This window comes from Bos grunniens, chromosome 16 (genome assembly GCF_055505025.1).
Source record: "Bos grunniens cultivar Pamir isolate PY7600 chromosome 16, Bosgru_T2T1.0, whole genome shotgun sequence".
NCBI classification, from domain to species: Eukaryota; Metazoa; Chordata; class Mammalia; order Artiodactyla; family Bovidae; genus Bos; species Bos grunniens.
This window is the reverse complement of record NC_141180.1, coordinates 74,740,044-74,763,223: the sequence shown is the minus strand read 5'-3', so window position 1 is coordinate 74,763,223 and position 23,180 is coordinate 74,740,044. Positions and strand designations below refer to the sequence as shown.

At 40.9% G+C, this 23,180-nt stretch overlaps 1 long non-coding RNA gene across 1 annotated transcript; it reads right to left on the bottom strand.

Annotated features, from left to right (window-relative positions):
* Positions 1 to 14,308: 14,308 nt before the first annotated feature.
* Positions 14,309 to 17,685, bottom strand: LOC147357020 (uncharacterized). Its single transcript, XR_015143726.1, has 4 exons — positions 17,577 to 17,685; positions 16,874 to 16,944; positions 16,374 to 16,410; positions 14,309 to 14,376 (listed from the first exon to the last, which is right to left on the bottom strand). It is a non-coding gene; the product is annotated as an uncharacterized LOC147357020 (long non-coding RNA).
* Between the last annotated feature and the right edge of the window lie 5,495 nt (positions 17,686 to 23,180).

Here is a 23,180-nt window from a genome sequence, read left to right as displayed (position 1 = left end):
GCTTTAAAATCAGAGCAACTATAAATATGAAGAAAACTAAAATAGACATCTGGGTTCATATATGAAATAAATCTCTGAGAACAGGGAATTTTTCTATCACATGAGTATTGCTCCTTCTTGGTTGGTATGCTAATTTACTTGTTAGGATTATGGGGACCTCAGGTTAACTCAATGCTTGAGGTCAGTATTTTACTTCTATCAGTGAGTAAAATAAGGAAAAAAAAATACTACTAAACATATCTCCCTGGATTTTGAAGATCCCCTGGAAGAGGCAATGTCAGCCCACTCTAGTACTCTTGCCTAGAAAATTCCATGGACAGAGCAGCCTGGTTGGCACAGTCCATGGAGACACAAAGTGTTGGACACAATTGAGTGACTCAGCACTCACTTGCTCAAACATGTCTTAAGGCTGTAATTTTTCATGAGGTACATAATTTCAAAATGCTAAACAGAAGAAAAGAGAAAGGAGAGGGAAAAAAAAAAAAACGAGCCCTCTTGCTGAAAATGAATTCTCAATAAAAGTTAAAAACAAAACATTAAGAAATGCAATGCTGAAAAAGCCAATATGGTTGACAGCTAAAAATTTATTTTTGATAAAATTAATCTTTAAAGAGCAGCATTTCAAAGTCTTGAAATGAGTCTGAAAAAGAGGTTCAAACTTAAATCTGAAAGCATAACTTACATTAAAAGAGCAAAAAAGTATGAAACAAAATAAGGTGAAATTAAATTATACTAGAACAGACATCTAGATTCAATATTAATGATACTTTTGTAGTTCTTGAAATTACTGGTAAATGTTCATTTTCTGACTATGCTTAAATATTTATATAAATATATTACATCAGAGTTAACAAAATACTGTATAAAGAAACAAACTCTGAATATGTTTTATCAATTATTTTATAGTTATTATTTACCACAAATAAAACGTATTAGAAACATGCCAGGTTAGAGATATTGAAAAAGACACATGGACCCACTGCTCATTACAGCATTATTTACAATAGCTAAAACATGGAAGCACCCTAGATGTCCATTGACAGATGAATGGATAAAGAAGCTGTGGTACATATATACAATGGAATATTACTCAGTCATAAAAGGAACACTTGAGTTCTTCCTAATGAGGTGGCTGAACATAGAGATATTACACAGAGTGAAGTAAGTCAGAAAGAGCAAGATAAATATCGTATACTAATGCGTATATATGGAATTTAGAAAGATGGTACTGATGACATTATTTGCAGAGCACCCATAGAGACACAGACATAGACAACAGACTTATGGACGTAGAGGGTGGAGCCAGGAGGAGAGAGTGAGATGAATGGAGAGAGTAACATGGAAACTTACATTATCATGTGTAAAACAGATAGCCAATGGGAATTTGCTGTATGACTCAGGGAACTCAAAAAGGAGCTCTGTAGCAACCTAGAGGGTGGGGTGGGGTGGGAAGGGAGATGGGAGAGAGGTTCAAGAGTGAGGATACATATGTATACCTATGGGTGATTCATGTTGATGTTTGGCAGAAACCAACAAATACTGCAAAGCAATTATCCTTCATTAAAAAATAAATTATTTAAAAAGAAAAAACATGCCAGGTAAGGTATTTCCCTGGAGATCCAGTGGTTAGGTCTCTGAGCTTCCACTGAAGGGGCACAGCTCGATATCTGGTTGGGTAACCAACATCCCACCTACCACTTGGAATGGCCAAAAGCTTGTGTTAAGGAATAAAAAGATTTATTAAATAAATAAATTAAACAAAAATGCCAGGTTAGTTCTCTATACATTCTGAATATAAAAACTGGAAAAAAGATGAGGACATGAAAAACTGTTATAATAATATAAAACATAAACATAAAACATTACCACATTTAAAATGCTCAGAAGTAACATTAAAGTCAGTAAAAATGTGCTCAAGTAAAAGTAATGGGGATAAGTGGTACAGTAACAATGCTAAGTTGTTTCAGTTGTGTCCAATGCTTTGTGACCCCATATTCTATAGCCCACCAGGCTTCTCTGTCCATGGGATTCTCCAGGCAAGAATACTGGAGTGGGTTGCCATTTCCTTCTCCAACAGTAACAATATCATGATAAAATTTCTTTTTCCTACATGATCACTAAGAGACAGTTCCAGTCAACAAGAGAGAAGTACAAAGGGGTAATCATTTGACCTACTATACAACTAAAATATAAAATAACACTGGCTTCCCTGGTAGCTCAGATGGTAAAGAATCTGCCTGCAATGAGGAAGACCTGGTTTCGAGGTTGGGAAGATCCCCTCGAGGAGGTCATGGCAATCCACTCTAGTATTCTTGCTTGGAGAATCCCCATAGACAGAGGACCCTGGCAGGTTATGATCCATGGGGTTTCAAAGAGTTAGACATGACTGAGCAACTAAGCATACACAGAAACAAGAAAAGAATTCATTTTTAAAAATTGATCTTAAATACTATGACAAATATGCAATGCACATAAATCACCAATGTTAGTCTCAAAGTTACACATTAAATATGTAAACACAAAAAAAGACCAATAGCATAATTGATAAGTACTTTGGGTTGGCAGCTGATCTGCAGAATAACCAAAATAGTAGGAAAACATCAATCTCATTGATGATCAGGAATATTCAATTTTCATATTTGAACATTCAAATATTCATATAATCAAAAAGATTATATGATACCATTATACACCTATAATATTGATTTAAAATAGGCTAAAATACTAATTTTTAAGGCTGAGTGCTGAAGAATTGATGCTTTTGAATTGTGGCATTGGAGTAGACTGTTGAGAGTCCCTTGGACTGCAGGACATCAAACCATTCAACCATAAAGGAAATCAGTCCTGGATATTCATTGAAAGAACTGATGCTGAAGCTGAAGCTCCAATACTTTGGCCACCTGAAAAAGACCTGATGCTGGGAAATATTGAAGGCAGGAGGAGAAGGGTACATCAGAGGATGGAATGGCTGGATGGCATCACCCACTCAATGGACATGAATTTGAGCAAGCGCTAGGAGTTGGTGATGGAGAGGGAAACCTGGCATGCTGCAGTCCATGGGGTTGCAAACAGTCGGACATGACTGAGCAACTAAACTGAACTGATAGATGTCCAAGTGTCACTATAAATAATTCAGTTACAGAAAATACCAACTTTAGGTATTAGGGTGCATTATTGACTTATATCTTAAGTTATATACACCAAGTATGCAGTTTTCCCCCAAAATTAGAAATACCATATGATCCAGCAATTTCACTTATGGTTATTTTTTCAAAGTGTGTATCAAGAATGTGAATGGATAAGAGGTGGTATCCATGGATTATCGCTTAGCCATAAAGAAAAATAAAATCTTGTCATTTGTGACAACATAGAAGGACCTAGAGGGGATTATGCTAAGTACAATAAGTCAGAGTGACAAATACATCATACATCACAAGTATGATGTCATTTGTATGTGGAAACCGAAAACCAAAACCAATGAACTAAAATAACAAAACAGTAATGTAGTCATAGATGCAGAGAACAAATAAGTGGTTGCCAGACAGGAGAGGGAAGTAGTGATGAGAAAACTAGGTGAGAGAGATTAAGATTTACAAACTTTCCTTATAAAATAAATGAGTTTGGGGGACAAAATGAATGCCATGAGAATAAAGTCAATGAGATTCATCCTTTGGGCAGCTGAAAGAAAAAAGCAGGAGAAATACAAGGGAATAAAAATAGAATTTTAAGAGTGTTTTCAGAGAAAAATTCTCTGTGTTATAATAAAAACACATTTTAGTTACACAAGGACGGAATGATTTACCATGAACTTCTTACACTACATATAGAGTTTCAAAAAACCCTGACATGCAAGTCATGAAATATCTAGAGAAATATTGATCTCCTATCTGCTTTTTTGACTATGCCAAAGCCTTTGACTGTGTGGATCACAATAAACTGTGGAAAATTCTGAAAGAGATGCGAATACCAGACCACCTGACCTGCCTCTTCAGAAACCTATATGCAGGTCAGGAAGCCACAGTTAGAACTGGACATGGAACAACGTACTGGTTCCAAATAGGAGAAGAAGTACGTCAAGGCTGTATATTGTCACCCTGCTTATTTAACTTCTATGCAGAGTACATCATGAGAAACACTGGGCTGGAAGAAGCACAAGCTGGAATCAAAATTGCCAGGAGAAATATCGATAACCTCAGATATGTAGATGACACCACCCTTATGGCAGAAAGTGAAGAGAAACTAAAAAGCCTCTTGATGAAGGTGAAAGAGGAGAGTGAAAAAGTTGGCTTAAAGCTCAACATTCAGAAAACGAAGATCATGGCATCTGGTCCCATCACTTAATGGGAATTAGATGGGGAAACACTGGAAACGGTGTTAGACTTTCTTTTTTGGGGCTCCAAAATCACTCCAATGGTCACTGCAGCAATGAAATTAAAAGACACTTACTCCTTGGAAGAAAAGTTATGGCCAACCTAGATAGCATATTCAAAAGCAGAGACATTACTTTGCCAACAAAGGTCCATCTAGTCAAGGCTATGGTTTTTCCAGTGGTCATGTATGGATGTGAGAGTTGGACTGTGAAGAAAGCTGAGTGCAGAAGAATTGATGCTTTTGAACTGTAGTGTTGGAGAAGACTCTTGAGAGTCCCTTGGACTGCAAGGAGATCCAGCCAGTCCATTCTGAAGGAGATCGGCCCTGGGATTTCTTTGGAAGGAATGATGCTAAAGCTGAAACTCCAGTACTTTGGCCACCTCATGCGAAGAGTTGACTCATTGGAAAAGACTCTGATTCTGGGAAGGATTGGGAGCACGCGGAGAAGGGGATGCCAGAGGATGAGATGGCTGGATGGCATCACTGACTCAATGGATGTGAGGCTGAGTGAACTCTGGGATTTGCTGATGGACAGGTAGGCCTGGCGTGCTGTGATTCATGGGGTTGCAGAGTCAGACACGACTGAGTGACTGAACTGAACTGAACCCTGGGGGAGGGAAGAACAAAAATTCCACATAACAGAGACTCTCCTATTGCCTTGAGTGATCTTAATTACACGGAGATACTTAATGCTCACATGCTCTGGGAAACCTTCAGTTACCCAGACCCTTAGAGAGGATACAGGCAAACACTTCCAAGTTCATTTAGCCAGAACGATGTGACAAGGGTCCTTCATAAACACCTGGTAGCTGCCAGGTTTGCACTGAGACTTGGAAAATTGGGAGGAATGAGACTGGGAAGGTGTAAGGAAAGGACAGAGGATGGGGCAGGCCTGGGGTTGAGGAGAAGGGGCAGGACACTTTGGATGGAACAGTGGGTTCTGAGAGCAGCAGTGACCCCAGGACTGGCTGTGCTGGGACTGCTCAACCCCAGGAGACCAGGTCAGCAGGGCTGTGAAAGCAAGTGTGTGAAGAAGCCCAGTCGACCCTTCACAGACTCTAGCGTCTGCAGTCATGGAAGGTCTCTAGGAGCAGCTGAATGTGGACCTCTCACATGGAAGCACCTTCAGCACATCAGCCTTTGCTGGTGCAGAGGCTGAGATGAGCTCCAGGAGACTGAGCCCAGGCAGGGACCCCAAGGCCTGTGTGCTGCGACTCATCCACCCCTGGAAGCACCCTTTACACGAGGAATTAACAGTGAGAATAAACATGAGAGGAAGCCACAAGTACTGAAAGTGCAGGAGGAGAGAGTTCACGTCTCACACACTACCTCACATGCATACAAGGACGTGGTCTCTAGTGTCAAGTGACAATAAGAGTTTTGTGCCCACTAGGATATGGCTATCACAGTTCAACATGCAATAGAAAACAGAGTCTGCAGTACACAATACCCAAGATGTGCTGACCAGAGACCTGCCTTCCATATTAGTGGAAAAGCAGAAAAGAGCAGCTCTTACGGGAAAAATAATTTTTGAAGAGCAAAGCAAGAAAAGGTGATTGTAAACAGAACACAACGCAAGTCCAGGACACAATTTCTCTATCATATCATTTAATGTGTAAAGATTAAGTCAGAATTCTATACAGATTTCCTTCTTCCTAATTTCATGTTCACTTTCCTTAGTCTCCAGAGGGTTTAACTCTAAACTTCCAGAACCCTCTCCCGTCAGATCCCAACTGAAGGTTGTTTCCGGCCTGTGTCCCCTTCCTCATCACTGCACCAAATGCTCTCCACAACGCATTCCATAGGAACACAACCATGAGCAACAAAGTGATTAGAATGAGCGACCCACCCACTTCTCCTGCTCCATTGAGGCCCTTCTGGCTCTCACAGCATCATCTTGACCTTTTTCCAAAGGTTCTGCAGAGACACCCCACTGTGGATAGCAGATGGCAGTCGTCTGTGCTCTGTGCAGTCTGAGCCCTTCAGTAAGACACTGATCTCAGTTGTAAACCTAGAGATAGAGATGCTGAAAGAGTCAGTTCTCAACCTCTCACTTCTACAGATGCATTAGACCTCTCACCTTCATGCTAACCAACCTGAAATCACAAATGTTTTGACACATGTATAACATGTTTTTATGCAAATTATAGCAGTCACATCTCGCTCGTGCCTACCAACTATAACACACAAAACCCACTATATATGTTTATATATGTGTGTGGATAACTCATGCAGTTGATTTCAGCAATTTGTGAGCCCACAGACTAGCCTGCCAGGGCCCTCTGTCATGGAATTCTCCAGGTAAGAATACTGGAGTGGTTAGTCATTTCCTTCTTCAGGGGATCTTCCTGACTCAGGGTTTTAACCCAGGTCTTCTGGATTGCAGGTGAATTCTTTATTGTCTGAGCCACCAAGGAAGACTGAATGAATTTTAAGATCAGCACCCCTTGTACTGCCATTTCTGACAGATTATGGCAGAACAGGAACTTTGGTACCAGGGAGGGTGTAGGGATTCCCAGGTGGCTCAGTTGTAAAGAATCTGCCTGCCAATGCAGGAGACATGGGTTCAATCCATGGGTTGGGAAGATACTTTGGAGGAGGAAATGACAATCCACTTCAATATTCTTGCCTGGAAAATGCCATGGACAGAGTAGCCTGGTGGGATGTAGTCCACGAGGTCACAAAAAGTGGGACACAACTAAGTGACTGAGTATGCACGGATAGATATATATATAGGATGTTAACAACCCTCGTGTTTATTCCCTTTGCATTTTCTGGCCATTTCAAGATGGCTGATAGATTAGCAAAGAAAAGACCTCTGTCCCATGAGAGTATTTAGACTGAGGGGTAAGAGGGATGTGGCCCTCTACTTGTTTCTGTGGTAACCAATGAGCCAATCTGCTGTTCATTCCCACTGTAACTGGTAGACTCCTTATTCCCCCAGAGTAAAGAATGCTGCAGCTGCTGTCTTCTGCCTGTCCTCTGCTATCCACAGTGGGTGTCTCTGCAGGACTCTTTTACTTCATATGTAAGACATCCCATCTATTAAACCTTTGATATCTCTGTCAGCTCTGGGATCTTTCTTTGGCCTCAAATCAAGGCAAGTACAGGGCTTGTAGGCCTGTAAAGTGCAGCTCAATAGCTTCTGCAGAGTATTTGGCTGGCCTGATTTGATGATTCATTTGTATGTATTTCCTGGGCTCATGCACACATCCCAGGTACTCATGAGCCTTTGGGACACTGAAACAGCAATGTCAACAGCAGGTGCTCCATTTGAGGGGACAGGTATGGACACAAGGCCCAGGGTGCCTGTGCTGAACATCATCAGAGAAGAGGTAAGGAGGGAGGGACACTGTGTCTCCTTACAAGCCCATCTCTCCAACACTGACTCTGATGAGATCAGGGAGGGAGGGACATAGGGCCTTCAGAGAGACACGACCAGCACACTGAACACTACACACAACACTGAGAAAGTGAAATAAGGCACGAGGAATTGAAACGACAGATCATGCTCACAGACTAGAGACTTAGTACTATTGACATTTCTACTCTGCCCAAATCTAAGGAAAAATTCACTGCACCACCAATCAAAATACTAACATCATTTTCATAGAAATGGAAAAAAACAAATCAAAAAATATATATGGAACCACTAAGGATTCCAAATAGACAAAATAATCTTGAGAACAAAGATCAAAGTATCTCACTTCCTGATATCAAAACACATTACAAAGATATAGGAACCAAAGCTGAATGATACTGATATAGAAATAGATACATACCCCTAAAGACCAGAATAAAGAGCCCCAAGAAAACTCATGGATACATGGTCAAATGAAATTCATCAAGGTTCTAAGACAATGAAATAGGAAAAGGGTAGTCTCTTCAATAATCAGTAGGATGAAAAGATAACCTACAGAAAAATTACAAGCCATATACCAGATAAGGAGCTCATATTCAAAATACATAAGAAAATACCACAGCTCATATGCAAAATGAATAAAATATTAAAAAGAGTAAATAAGTGAGTTGAGGAATGTGCAAAGATTCAAACAGATGTTTCGGGAACAAGACATACAAGTGGCTAACTTACAAAGGAGAAGGCTTCCAACCTCACTAATCATCAGGGCAAAGTAAATCAACACCTCATGCCTGTTAGGTTGTATATTATAAAGGCAAAGAATTAACAGGTTAAGGCCATGATGTGGGGACCTGGAACCTTTGTACACTGCTGGTGGGAATGTAAGTTGTGTGGCTATGCTGGTGAAAACAGTAAAAGGTTCCTTATAAGAGTATTAACAGAATGTCATATGATTCAGCAAACACAGTTCTGGACATATACACAAAGGACATTAAATCAGTATCACAGAGAGATATCTGCAGTCCTAAATTCAACTGCATCACTTTCCACAACAGCCTAGATATACAACCAACTTGAGGTAACAAATAAGTATTCTGTGCCTGAGGTAACTTTAGATAACTGGGAGAAACTTAATTCTCAAAATAACTGCTTAAGTCTCTTAGCCCCTCAAGGAGGATGAAAACAATATTATAATTAAAGTAGCATGTCCAAATTATCTTAGTCTGAACTGGTGCCACAAAGGTTCTACAGATAGGGAGGCCTCATATACACATAGAACCAGCCAGGGTTTACCCCAACCTTGGAAGGACTAGAAGGAATGAAACCTGGGAAAGCTTGAGTAAAGGTCACAGGATGGGCAGGACTGGGGTGTGGGGAGCAGATGCAGGGCTGTCTGGATGGAGCACTGGGTTCTATGGGGAACAGTGACACTGAGTCCTGCTGCTCTGAGTCTCTGACCTAGGTCTGGTCAGTCCCAGAAGACCAGGTCAGCAGGGCTGTGAGAATGTGTGTAAAGAAAACCAGTGGCTCCTTCACATTTTCTAGAATCTGTGGCCATGCTGGTCTCTGGCAGCAGCTAAGGAAGTACCTTCAGCACAGCATCCTTGGGGAGGCTTGGAAGCTAAGAAGAGCTCCAGGAGACTCAGTCCAGGCAGGGACACCAGAGCCTGTGTGCTTTGACTTATCCCACCCCCAAAACACCCTTTACATTAGGAATAAACAATGAAGACAAATGTGAGGGGAAGCCACAAGTCCTGAAAATGCAGAGGGAGAGGGTTCATGTCTCACCCAGAACCTGACACTCATTGCAAGAACTTGGTCTGCAGTGTCAAGTAACTATTAGACTTTTGGTCCCATTAGGATATGGCCATCATAGGAGAATTTAAACATGAAGCCAAAGTCCCTTGTATATAAGAATTTGAAGGTACTAAACATAAACCACACATTCATATTTGTCAATGAAGGGACAAAGAAAGAGGAGTCTTGTGAGAAAGGACATTTCTAAATGTAAAAGCAAGAAGAGATGTCTATAACAAGAAATGACTATAAGCACAGCACAATAAAACACATGGACACATAGTTCTATTATTTCATTAAAATATGAGGAACATATCACAACTTTACACATATTCCCTTCTTCTTCTTCAGTTTATATTCACCTTCTTTTATCTCCCAAGTGGTCCAGAAACCATCTCCCTCTAATTTAAATCCTCAGTTCATATTCACCTATTTTATCTCCAAAGAAGCAGGTATAACCCAAGTGGTTCAGGAACCCTCTCCCTCTAAATCCTACTCTCCCTGAGAACTGTGCCCTACCTAGTTCTCTTCTACATCACTGCTGCTAGTGCTCTCTAGCATACATTCTGTAGATGTATGAGCAATAATACAGTCATTATACAAGTTGACCCACCCATCTCTCCTCCTCCTCTTGGCTCACAAAACATCTCCCTGGTCTTCCCTCCAGGTTCACAGACCTTCCCTGTGCTTGGTGAAGTTAGAGCCCTTCCACAAGATGTTGATCACAGTTGCAAAATTTCACATGACAGAGAGATGCTGAATCACCTTTTAACCTTACATTTCCACACGCTCAATATAGCTCTCACTTTCAAGCTTATGAAACCGAAATTCCAACACTTATGGACACGCTTGAAATATTACTAATGTGATCAAGTAACTGTGTTTTTTGAGGGTTTTTTTAAGATAACACGTTAATTATTGTTTGAAGAATGTTCATTATAAATAGGCTGATCTGAGCAGTGGCTACTACACTGGAACACTCAACTCTAAAAGTTCCAAAGATAAGGAAAAGACACTGAACTGCTTTCTGGTTTTTCCTTATTGCAGAAGATTTGATGGTCTGATATGCTCATTCATATGTAGGTATACCTGGGTCTCTTGGACACAGGCCAGGCATTTGGAGAGTGCTTGTGGACATTTCAAGAGTAAGGTGAACACTCAGATTCAAAGAAAATTCCCAATATGGGGCTCACTTGTAGGCAGAGGTGAAGGGCATGGCCCTGCACACCTGTACTACAAGTAACCATAGGGTATGAACAGAGAGGAGGGAGGACATTCCCTCTCTTCTTGAGCCCATCTTTCCCATCCCTGACTCAGATAACTCAAACAAGGTAGTGCAAAAGGCTCCTTAGGAAGTGAAAGATTTGTGCACTGAAAACCATAGGACACTGTTGAAAGAAAGAAGAGACAAGTAAATGGAATGACATACCATATTCATAGACTGGAGTATTTAGTGCTGTTGACCTTCTTATACAACTAAAAGTGATATACATACATACTGAAACCACTCACAAAACCTCAATTTTATAGAAATGGAAAAAAAGAAAACCAAAATACTAACACGTATGGAACCTAAAAAAAACCAAAGTGAAAAAATCTTAAGAACAATGAGGCTTTAAAGCTTCCTGAATTCAAAACACATGATTGCCACAAAAATCAAACGAGTGTTGTACCAACAACAAAACAGGAAGAGAGACCAATGAACCATAAGAAGGGAATTGCAAATAAACTGACACATGTGTAGCCAAATTATCTTTGCCAGGGTTCTAAAATTACCAGGTGAGGAAAGGACAGTCTCAACAATCAGCAACAAGGCAACTTATAGAATGAAAGTATCTGCAAAATATGTATCTGAATAAGAGGCCTATATCCAGAATATCAAAGAAACTACTACAACTTAACTCCAAAACAACAGCAGGCAAATAACTGAAGTTTCAGTCATTCAAATCAGTTACTCAGACTTGTCTGGCTGTTTGCAACCCCATGGAATGCAGCACACCAAGCCTCCTTGTCTATCACCAACTCCTGGAGTTTACTAAAACTCATGTCCATTGAGTCAGTGATGCCATACAACCATTTCATCCTCTGTCGTCCCCTTCTCCTCCTGCTTTCAATCTTTCCCAGTATCAGGGTCTTTTAAAATGAGTCAGTTCTTTGCATCAGGTGGCCAAAGTACTGGAGTTTCAGCTTCAACAGCAGTCCTCCCAGTGAATATTCAGGACAGGTTTGATCTCCTAGCAGTCCATGGGACTCTCAAGAGTCTTCTCCAACACCACAGTTCAAAAGCATCACTTCTTTGGCACTCAGCTTTCTTTATAGTCCAACTCTCACATCTGTAAAAAGCTTCAATAATATTTCTTCATAGAAGTGATCAATATGTGTAAGAATAGTGCTCAACATCACTAAGTATCAGTGAAGCAGAAACCAAGTCAAAGGGAGATATCACCTTTGAGGATGTGTATTATAAATAGAATATAACAGATGTTAGCAAGGATGTGGAGAAGTGCAACTTTTGTACCCTGTTGGTGGGAATGGAAAATGACATACCCATTATGGAACAGTTTGGAAGTCCCTCCAAAAATTATAAGGATCCAAAAATTATCATAAGATCCAGAAATCACTTATTTGAGTTTATGTCCAAAGGATACAAAGCTAGAATGTTCCAGGATGTATCTACAATTTCTTATCCTTTGCCACCTTGTACACAACAACCAAGATGGAGATACTGTCCAGTGCCCACGGGCAGATAAATCAAGAAAATGTGATGTATACATACACTGGAATGTGATTCAGTCTTTAAAAATGAAGGAAATCCTGTCATTTTCAGCAATAAATGGAGTGGAAAGATATAGTTAAGAGTGAAATAAGCCACAGTAAGACAAACAGTGCAGGATTCCATTTACCTGTGGTATCCAGAGGAAAACTGAGGAGAAGCTGAGAGTAGAAGGGTGATTCCAAGAGCCGGAAGGAAGTTGACATTGGGAGGGTCTGTTGAATGGTTATAAAATTTTAGTTGCCAGGTGGAAAAGTTCTAGAGACAGGCAAAGCAACATGTTGCATTGAGTTAACAGGACTGACTGGACACCAAACCTTAAGAGGCAAAGCTGGACTGAACTTCCTCCATCTATGCCTGGACGCTCCTCCTTTATCAGATTCTTCTAGAACTGGGTGTGTCACGTGGGTACCACCAGGGGCTCCCAGCAGAAGGAGGAGCCTCCCCAGAACCATTATGTGCCTTGGGTGAGGGGGGAGGATTCATTCTGAGGCTCAAGTAGGAGAGAGTTTGAGTGAGGGAAGTGGCAGAGGGATGAATAATGACCAACCAAAATGCTATAAGACCTACTAAGAGGTGAGATTTACTGTTAAATGAATGTGTTATTGGCCCAGTAAGGGGGCTTCTGAAACACAGTTTTGCTCATTAAGAAGCCTGTAGGGCTTCCCTGGTGGCTCAGTGGTTAAAAATCTACCTGCCAATGCAGGAGATACAGGCTCAATCCCTGGTCTGGAATGATTCCACATGCCCTGGAGCAACTAAGCTAATGACCCACAACTACTGAGCCTGTGCCCTAGAGCCCAAGAGCTGCAGCTACTGAGCCCACGTGCCAAAACCACTGCAGCCCAAGAGCCCTAGAACTCATGTTCTGCAACAAAAGAAGCCTCCAAAGTGATGTCACAGCTATACCATTGCCCTCGCTTGCCACGAGTAGAGAAAAGCCTGTGCAGCAATGAAGACCCAGCAGAGACAATTAAAATATTAATAAAAATTAAAAGAATCCTGTAAATATTTTCCTGGGTAATGATCTAATTTGTCTTCCAGGTTAAAGGATTTCTCTTGCTATAAAATCAAATCATACAGCTAATGTATACCTTGTTTAATTCTTATACACATACTCATTCATGGTACAATGGTGATGGGAATTTTTAGGGGGAAGATGACACCAGTAACAGTGACGTTTAGGGTGACATAAATTGACAAAAACACAACACACAAAAAATCACACACACACAAAGAATCACACTATTCATTACACATAAAGACAAACCTATTCCCATGGACACAAACCTACATTATTAACCATAACATAACTTCTTCCTGGAACTATAGTACTGGCCACATTATTCTACTTGCAAGCTACTTTTACCACCAAGGCCCCTACACTCGTTCCCAGCAGGAATTTGGAATCAGTGTGTGTCTGCCCTAAAACCAGTGAGAAAGCCCCAAATTTCCCATCTACAGAGCTTTTTCTGCCCAAGTGAATGACTCTAGAATACCTACCGCTTTCACATTCTGGAAGGGCCACCTGTAAATACAGAAGAGAAGACACTGTGAGGAGAAGATCACAAAGATGCACAGTGTTTGGTTCATTTGGTGACAGTAGAAAACCTGATGAGGAGCAGTGGTGGAGTCCAGGGAACCCAGGAAGATCAGAGCACTGGTGCTCAGGATGTCAGGATGAAAGGCAAGACCTGTGCCTGGAGGATGGAACTTCCAAGTCCATTTGCGTTGGAAATTGCAGAATTCTTTTCCTAGGGGAAATGTTGCTGCAGGAGAGAGAACTCTGTACTCTACAGGGTGTAATGGATGCTAGCAATTTCAATATCCTGTGGACTGAGGCATCATGAGTCCGTAGAAGACACACTCCACATTATCTCAACCAAGGGAATCATCTCTAACTGGAACAAACACCCTCAAAGACTCATAACTTAATTTTACTGAAAGAGAAATGAAACAATATTTCTGTCTCAGTCCAGAAAAAAAAAAAAAAAAAAAACAGCTTGCCTTGGAGATATACGGAGTCTCTTCTGTCCTGTCAAACGTGGATTGACTGACAGGTCCTCAGTTAGATCTAGAGGGACACAGAATAGCTGTTACAACACTGGTGAGGCTGCTTTGCAAACATTCAAGGGGTTTTCTCTTCGTGTAGACATGGGGCGGTGTGCATGGCTGTGGGAGGTTAATGAGTATGAGCTGAATTCGTGTTCATCCATTCTCTTCAGAGGAGAAGGCAATTGCACCCCACTCCATTGCTCTTGCCTGGAAAATCCCATGCACGGAGGAGCCTGGTAGGCTGCAGTCCATGGGGTCGCTAAGAGTCAGACACGACTGAGTGACTTCACTTTCAGTTTTCACTTTCATGCATCAGAGAAGGAAATGGCAACCCGCTCCAGTGTTCTTGCCTGGAGAATCCCAGGGACCGTGGAGCCTGATGGGCTGCCGTCTTTGGGGTCACACAGAGTCGGACACGACTGAAGCGACTTAGCAGCAGCATTCTCTTCAGAGGAGAAAGGAAAGCAAAGGAGAGGAGGAAGGAAATGGAAACAGAGCTTTGCCCTCTAGCTAAGAGAAACCTAATAAAAAGGAAATATTCAGTCTAATAAAAGGAAAACTCTAAAATGAATGCTACTGTTCAATGAAACAGACCTATGACTCCTCCTGCTTATTTTGAGCTCCTGCTAAATTGTCACTGTCTCTTGATTTTTCCCAGATCATTCTTCCTCCAGGATCCACAGGTGCTTCTACTACATCATGTTTTCTATGAGACTTTGTACTTGATTAAAAGTAAACTCTGTTAGAGGACTGAATTCAAACCTGAGCGAAATATGCTCTTCTATTAATTCACTAATCACTTGTCTTAAAGAATATCAGATATACAAGTTTTGATAATACAGAATTCCTATACAGCTACTATCAACAATACCATATTTTTCTATAAATATTTGTTTTCTCTACAGTATGTGGATGTCCACTGAGTCAGCTGCTGTCCATACTCACAGGGGCCATATGTTTAGTGGGACAACACCTTAGAAAAAGCACAGAGTAAGCACTAAACACCTCTAAACCACACAGATAGGGGATTTTCAACAAGAGTCATGGTCACCAAGCTAACAATCAAGTTTCACTTTGAGTTCTTAGTTGCCATTACCCCTTGGGTGTGTGCTGCAGGGTTTCATCAATTGAAAGACTTATGGTACTGTTACCCAATACAATAACACATCTTCCTGATTCTTATCTGTTTGTGCCCTAGTTAATCTGATACCTGCACTGATGGATGTGACCTGTATTGTCCACATGAAGCTATACAACTCTCTGTGAGCTGATAGAAGGATGAGGGTCCAGAGATAACTTTCACACTAATGACTGTGCCGAAGTCGGCCATTAATCCCCCCAGTAGCTGCCCTGGGTTCTGCGACCACAGAGACCACCTTATAATGAAGGGCAGGGTCTGGAACTCTGGAGCTACTAATACTTCGAGGTATGGACATGGAGCAGGGAACCCTTGCTCCTTGACTGAGGGTCACTCATCTCACTGACATGGGCAGGTCAGGGGTCAAGAGCATTCATACTTAGACCCAGCCCTGGGTTTTCAGTTTATCTTTTCCACTTAAGATATCAAAAGCTGAGATCATCGATCTCTGCACCATCTCCAGCCAACTAAAGGGAACACGAACCGATCCTGGGGAAGAGCTATGTTGATGGCATAAGAGGGAATGCACAGAGACTGTGCAGTGTTAATGAGACTTTTTTGCAAAGAACACTGACAGCTTTATTGTCTAAAAGGAAATATCTCCTGAGGAAATACACAGATAGGCAGATTCACAATCATACTATGTGGGTTCACACAGCCCCACCTCCAAACACCCTCCTTCACACAATCCCACACCATCTAAATGATACAGCTGCTTCTGCAGACACTAGAACTGGGCCAGCACATTTTCCTGGTATATCAATCTGTTGGTCTCATCACCTGTAGGAACCCAAATTCAGGGCTCCTCCCCAACTTGAGGCAGCAAAGAGACCCACCTTCATCAATTAGATTGTATCTGAACAGAGGGATGTATATACCTGAATATGAAGAAATCTCCTTGGCTGTTTCATAAACCTGTGATGACAGACAAGAAAACAGTGTGAGGGTGTCAGCGTCTTTTATTCTCTGCACTAAGTCTTCTTTTCTCTGACTTTTCTTCTCAGAAAACTAAAACTCCTTAAGTCAATGGCCCCAAAAGAAACTAGAAAGTCTCCCCTGTTGAAAAGTGTTTCCTATTTCACATAAGATCTCTCAGTTTCCGTTTGACCAACAATTACAAAATTCTTTTCAAGGAGGAAAAACTTCTGCTGAGGAAAGTACCTACTGTTATACAGTAGTAACATGCTTTCATTTTAAAATGTCCTTTTAAATCAGGTCTGTGTTGATAACAGATACACCCTCAATATTCCAGCAACAAAGTAAACTGTATGTATCAGTGATAATGTACATTGTCAGACGACTATAATTGTATTCGGCTGAATAATAAAGAAAGAAGTGAAGCAAAGGTCTTATCCCAGATAAAGAGAGGTGACCATACCTTCAGGGTACTCAGTTCTTGTTCCTCATTCCATCCCTAAGGGGGGGTCCTCCACCAGGTCCTCCTGGGAACTAGTGAGACACAGAGTAGCTGTCAGGACACTGGTGAGGCTGCTCACCAATCCCTCAGTGTTCTGTTTTTCTTTTTTTTGATGGGGACACAAGGTGAAGTGTATGCATGTGGGAGGTTAGTAACTATGGACTGAGCTGCCATTGAATCATTCTCTTTGCTGGATGAAGGGGAGCAAAGGAGAGGAGCAGGAAAGAAATGAGGTACAGCTTCTGCATATTAACCAGTGATAACCTAACAGATGGGAAAAAGAAACACTAAAATGCATGTCAGCTTTCAATGATACAGACCTATGACCCTCCTGTCTGATGAGCTGTCATTCCCTTTTCGTGCAATGTCCATTGTCGGGGAGACCTCATGGTTCTCCTGTTTCTGTTCTTTCCATTTTTTTTATGGAAGAGTGTGTACAAAACTGTCACTAGGCAATTGTACATTTTTCTAATTTAGGAAGATATTTAAGGTGGCCAACTGACAGCAGGACAAAAAATATAAATTAAAGAATAAAACAAAACTATAAAATACATTTATATCTCTCTAATGTGATGGAAATGAAAAAAAAATAAGGACAAAAATTCAGTAACAGTTAACCAGCCCATTTGAAGAAAAAGCCTACAGAGGATCAGTAGGAACCTACCTCCAGAACAATAGTTCAGGATGCCCATTTTCACTCTCAAGGTTGAAGGTGAGCTCTTCTCACTTGACACCATATGTGAACCTCTCAGCTCACAAAGCGACACCTGGTGCAGAATGTGCATTATCACATTACAGTGGAGACGATTCATCACAACTTTCAGAGTGAACTGGACTCTGCACAGGATGAGTCCAATTGCTACTGTCCAGAAACTGTGTTTCTATGGACAAACTGGGCTTTTCAAAGTAAATATTTTATTTCAAAAACTGAATCCTAGGTTCACAGATTCCTCTCTAATTAAGAAAATAATGTATATGAGAGAAAAAGGCCTGCCCCCCAAATATAGTTGTTTGTGAACATCTCAGGGTGAAGAGGAACAAGGTTAACTTGTTGACAAGAAAATGAATTCTATTCCTGTACATATATCATTTCCAATCATTTCTAAGATTTCTAAGTAACCAGATATTTCTAGATCAAATAATTTAAAATATGTTCCAGTTGAAATAAAAAGCAGCATTGAAATTCAACTGCAAAATGTCATATTCTTATTGTAAAATGCATATACTTATCAAATTATATAAATCTTTCTCTCCTTCTCTACATATATTACTTCCTTTTCTTCATATGCACCTACATGTACAGACTTACTTATCTCTCAATCTCTGCCAATTCATTTAACAATTTATCTGTTATTGTGTGTAAAGCCTGGCTATTCACTGAACAAGTAACAAAAAACAATTCACTGTGTTTTCAGCTGTAGGTTAGGTTAAAGTGTATTGTTTTTCTACATGAAGAATTTTAGACAACCCAATACTCTAGGATTAAATGTATGTTCTGGGTCATAATTCAACACCTAATCGCTCCCCATTCTCATGGTCATGAACAGTGGCTATAGGATGATAAGTGACCAGCCCCCTAAAACACAGAAGTGAAAACTTTAAGAGAAAGATGAAAAAGTGGAAGTGAAGTCACTCAGTCATGTCCAAATCTTTGCGACCACATGGACTGTAGCCTACCAGGCTCCTCCGTCCATGGGATATTCCAGGCAAGAATAGTGGAGTGGCTAAGAGACACAGATGTATAGAACAGTCTTTTGGACTCTGTGGGAGAGGGAGTGGGGGGGATGATTTGGGAGAATGGCATTAAAACATGTATAATATCATATAAGAAACGAATCGCCAGTCCAGGTTCAGTGCAGGATACAGGAGGCTTGGGGCTGGTGCATTGGGATGACCCGGAGGGATGGTATGGGGAGGGAGGTGGGAGGGGGGTTCAGGATAGGATCACGTGTACACCCATGGCGGATGCATGTTGATGTATGGCAAAACCAATACAATGTTGTAAAGTAAAAAAAAAAAAAAAAGAATACTGGAGTGGGTTGCCATTTCCTTCTCCAAAAGTTGCCCCATTTAAAACAAATTAGGTGCCCTTACAAGGTATGGAATCCCATATTGTGTGTGTGTACCTCTGTGTTCAATAGCATCTGAGTCTTTGAAACCCCATGGACTGTAGCCTGTCAGGTTCCTCTGTCCATGGGATTTTCAAGGCAAGAATACTGGAGTGAGTTGCCATTTCCTTTCCAAGGGATCTTCCCAACCCAGGGATGGAACTCATGTCTCCTGTGTCTCCTGCACTGGGAGGTAGATTCTTTACCATTGAGCCATCTGGGAAGGCCAGGTGGAGTACAAAGCCTTATTGTTACTGAAAAAAAAAAAAAAGTTGAAAGTGTCAGTCACTCAATCATGTTGGGCTCTTTGCATCTCAGTGGACTGTAGCCAGCCAGTCTCTCTGTCCATGGGATTCTCCAGGCAAGAATACTGGAATGGGTAGCCATTCCCCTCTCCAGGGGTCTTCCCAACCCAGGGATTGAACCTGTGTCTCTTGCACTGAAGGTAGATTCTTTATTGTGTGAGCCACCAGGGAAGCCCTTCATTGCTGACTCACCTCACCTCCAAATATCTGAACTAACAGACTAAGTGGGTCCTTGATGAAATAAAACAATAATTAAGATGGTGTCAAATTATTTCCAAGGATTACCCAGCTGAGATATGAAGCAATGGTGGAAAATAACAGGTAATATTGTTATTCTAAATGAACAATTTTAGTGCTTCCCAGCTTGATGGAAAATGTGTGTGTGTCTTTGTGTGTGTGTGTGTGTGGTTATAAATAAGGAAACAGGAATAAAATTTAAAACAAAGAATTAGGGAATCTATTTCTTTTTTAATAAGATTTTTAAACTATGTATTGAATTTGTTACAATGTTGCTTAGTTGTTTTTTACATTTTCGGATTTTTGGCTCCCAGGCATGTGGGATCTTAGCTCCCGACTAGAGATTGAACCCACAACCCAATCCCCTTACTTTGGAAGGGGAAATCCTAACCACTAGACTGCCAGGCAAATCCCTAGAGACTGTATTTTCAAATATACTGGAGGAATATAATTCAAACAGGAGTAAAGGACAGCAGTTCAGACACCCAGTTTTGGAAGGAAATCAGAATGAAGCAGAAGAATTCCCTTCCAGCTACCATCTGAGAACTCATGGTGAATGAAGACCAAATGAGTAAATGTAGGTAAAGTTCTTAGAAACATGCACGTCAGTGTCAGCACTATCTGATAGTTCCATTAATAAGTCTGGAAAAAATAACATTACTTCCAGAGACAACATCTAGAAGGCTACAGAATAGGAAATGAAGGAAACAGATTTTAATGTACGGTCTATTGTAACCTGTGAATTGTCCACAAGTGTGTTTTTCTTGTTGCTTTTAATATAAAATATTTTTATAAACTAAGCCCCATGTCATGGCATGTGACACCCACTTTGGTCCCAAGGTGAGGAATCCAGTTAGGGTACAGTGGGGATGGCTATTTCTGCTCTAGGATGTTGGGATCTCAGGAGAGGAGACTCACCAGTTGGGGTTGATACTGACACTAGGAGCTGGACTCCTCTGGAGGTGACGTCACTGTCAGGTCTGCAGCTGAAGCTGGGTATGCTGGCCGAGCTTCAGTAAGCCTCCCCACGAGGCCTGGGCTTCCTCCTAGAAGGCAGAACCGCAGAGCTCACTGTGGGTGGTGGAGGGCTCAAACAGGAGATAGACCTGAGTGGCTCATGGCCTTTTCAGGCTTAACTGTGGACATTACACAGTGTTATTTCCAGGACATCTGTCAGTGGTAAGTAAGCCCTCATCACTCTGTATCAACTCTTGTTAAAGGAAAGGGCCTAGACCCACATCTAAGTGGGTGAAACATAAAAGAAATTGTATAGGTGTTAAGATTTATACCTGTACATATCAGTTTAAAAATACTCAATAGAAACACATGAAAAGATGCTCAGCATCATTCATCATCAGGGAAATGCAGATTAAAAAAACAAACAATGAGGTATACAAAAAACAAATGTTGGTGAGGATACTGAGAAAAGTGAACCCTCCCACACTGTTGGTGGGTATGTAAATTGCAACAGACACTACAGGAAACAGTATAAACGTTCCTCAACAAAATAAAAATAGAGCTACCATATGATCTAGCAGTTCTACTCCTGAGTATATATTTGAAGAAAACCAAAACCACTATTTCAAAAAAGTACATGAAGCCCACTGTTTAAAGCAGTATTATTTACAGTTGCCAAGATATGAAAGTAACCTAAGTATCCAGCAGCCAATGAGTGCATAAAGAAGATGTTATGTGTGTGTGTATGTGTGTGTATATATATATATGTGTGTGTGTGTGTGTGTGTGTATATCTATATTCACAGACATACAATAGAAAGAGTACTACTCATCCATAAAAATTAAAATATGCCATTTGTAGCAACATGGATAGATTTGGAAGGTATTATGCTCAGTGAGGAGAAGGCAATGGCACCCCACTCCAGTACTCTTGCCTGGAAAATCCCATTGATGGAGGACCCTGGTAGACAGCAGTCCATGGGGTCACTAAGAGTTGGACACGACTGAGCGATTTCACTTTAACTTCTCACTTTCATGCATTGGAGAAGGAAATGGCAACCCACTCCAGTGTTCTTGCCTGGAGAATCCCAGGGACGGGGGAGCCTGGTGGGCTGCCGTCTATGGGGTCGCACAGAGTCGGACACAACTGAAGCGACTTAGCAGTAGCAGTAGCAGTATGCTCATTGAAATAAATCAGAGAAAGACAGATACTGAATGATATCCCTTATGTGTGGAATATCAGTAACACAACAAACTGGTGAATGTGACAAAAAAGAAGCAGACTCACAGATCAGATCAGATCAGATCAGTCTCTCAGTCCTGTCTGACTCTTTGCGACCCCATGAATCGCAGCACGCCAGGCCTCCCTGTCCATCACCAACTTCCGGAGTTCACTGAGACTCACGTCCATCAAGTCAGTGATGCCATCCAGCCATCTCATCCTCTATAGATAGAGAGACCAAACTAGTGGTTACCAGTGGTTACCATTTCTTTCTCCAGGGCACCTTCCCCACCCAGGACTTGAATCCTCATCTCCTGTACTGGCAGGCGGATTCTTTACTTGAGAAGGAAAGCCCAGGGAAGCGCACAGATACGTATGAAGATACAGAAATATATATGTAAAAATGAATCACTTTGCTGTATACCTGAAATTAACAGAATATTGCAAATCAACTATATTTCAATAAAAGTTAAATATTAATTCCCTGTGTTGATTTTATATCCTGCAACTGTACTATATTCATTGATTAGTTCTAGTAATTTTCTGGTGGAGTCTTTAGGGTTTTCTATGTAGAGGATCATGTCATCTGCAAACAGTGAGAGTTTTACTACTTCTTTTCCAATTTGGATTCCTTTTATTTCTTTTTCTGCTCTGATTGCTGTGGCCAAAACTTCCAAACTTATGTTGAATAGTAATGGTGAAAGTGGGCACCCTTGTCTTGTTCCTGACTTTAGAGGAAATGCTTTCAATTTTTCACCATTGAGGATAATGTTTGCTGTGGGTTTGTCATATATAGCTTTTATTATGTTGATGTATGTTCTTTGTATTCCTGCTTTCTGGAGAGTTTTTATCATAAATGGATATTGAATTCTGTCAAAGGCTTTCTCTGCATCTATTGAGATAATTATATGGCTTTAATTTTTCAGTTTGTTAATGTGGTGTATTTCATTGATTGATTTGCGGATATTGAAGAATCCTTGCATCCCTGGGATAAAGCCCACTTGGTCATGGTGTATGATCCTTTTAATGTGTTGTTGGATTCTGCTTGCTAGAATTTTGTTTAGGATTTTTGCATCTATGTTCATCAGTGATATTGGCCTGCAGTTTTCTTTTTTTTTGTGGCATCTTTGTCAGGTTTTGGTATTAGGGTGATCGTGGCCTCATAGAATGCGTTTGGAAGTTTACCTTCCTCTGCAATATTCTGGAAGAGTCTGAGTAGGATACATGTTAGCTCTTCTCTAAATTTTTGGTAGAATTCAGCTGTGAAGCCGTCTGGACCTGGGCTTTTGTTTGCTGGAAGATTTTTGATTACAGTTTCAATCTCCATACTTGTGATGGGTCTATTAAGATTTTCTATTTCTTCCTGGTCCAGTTTTGGAAAGTTGTACTTTTCTACGAATTTGTCCATTTCTTCCATGTTGTCCATTTTATTGCCATATA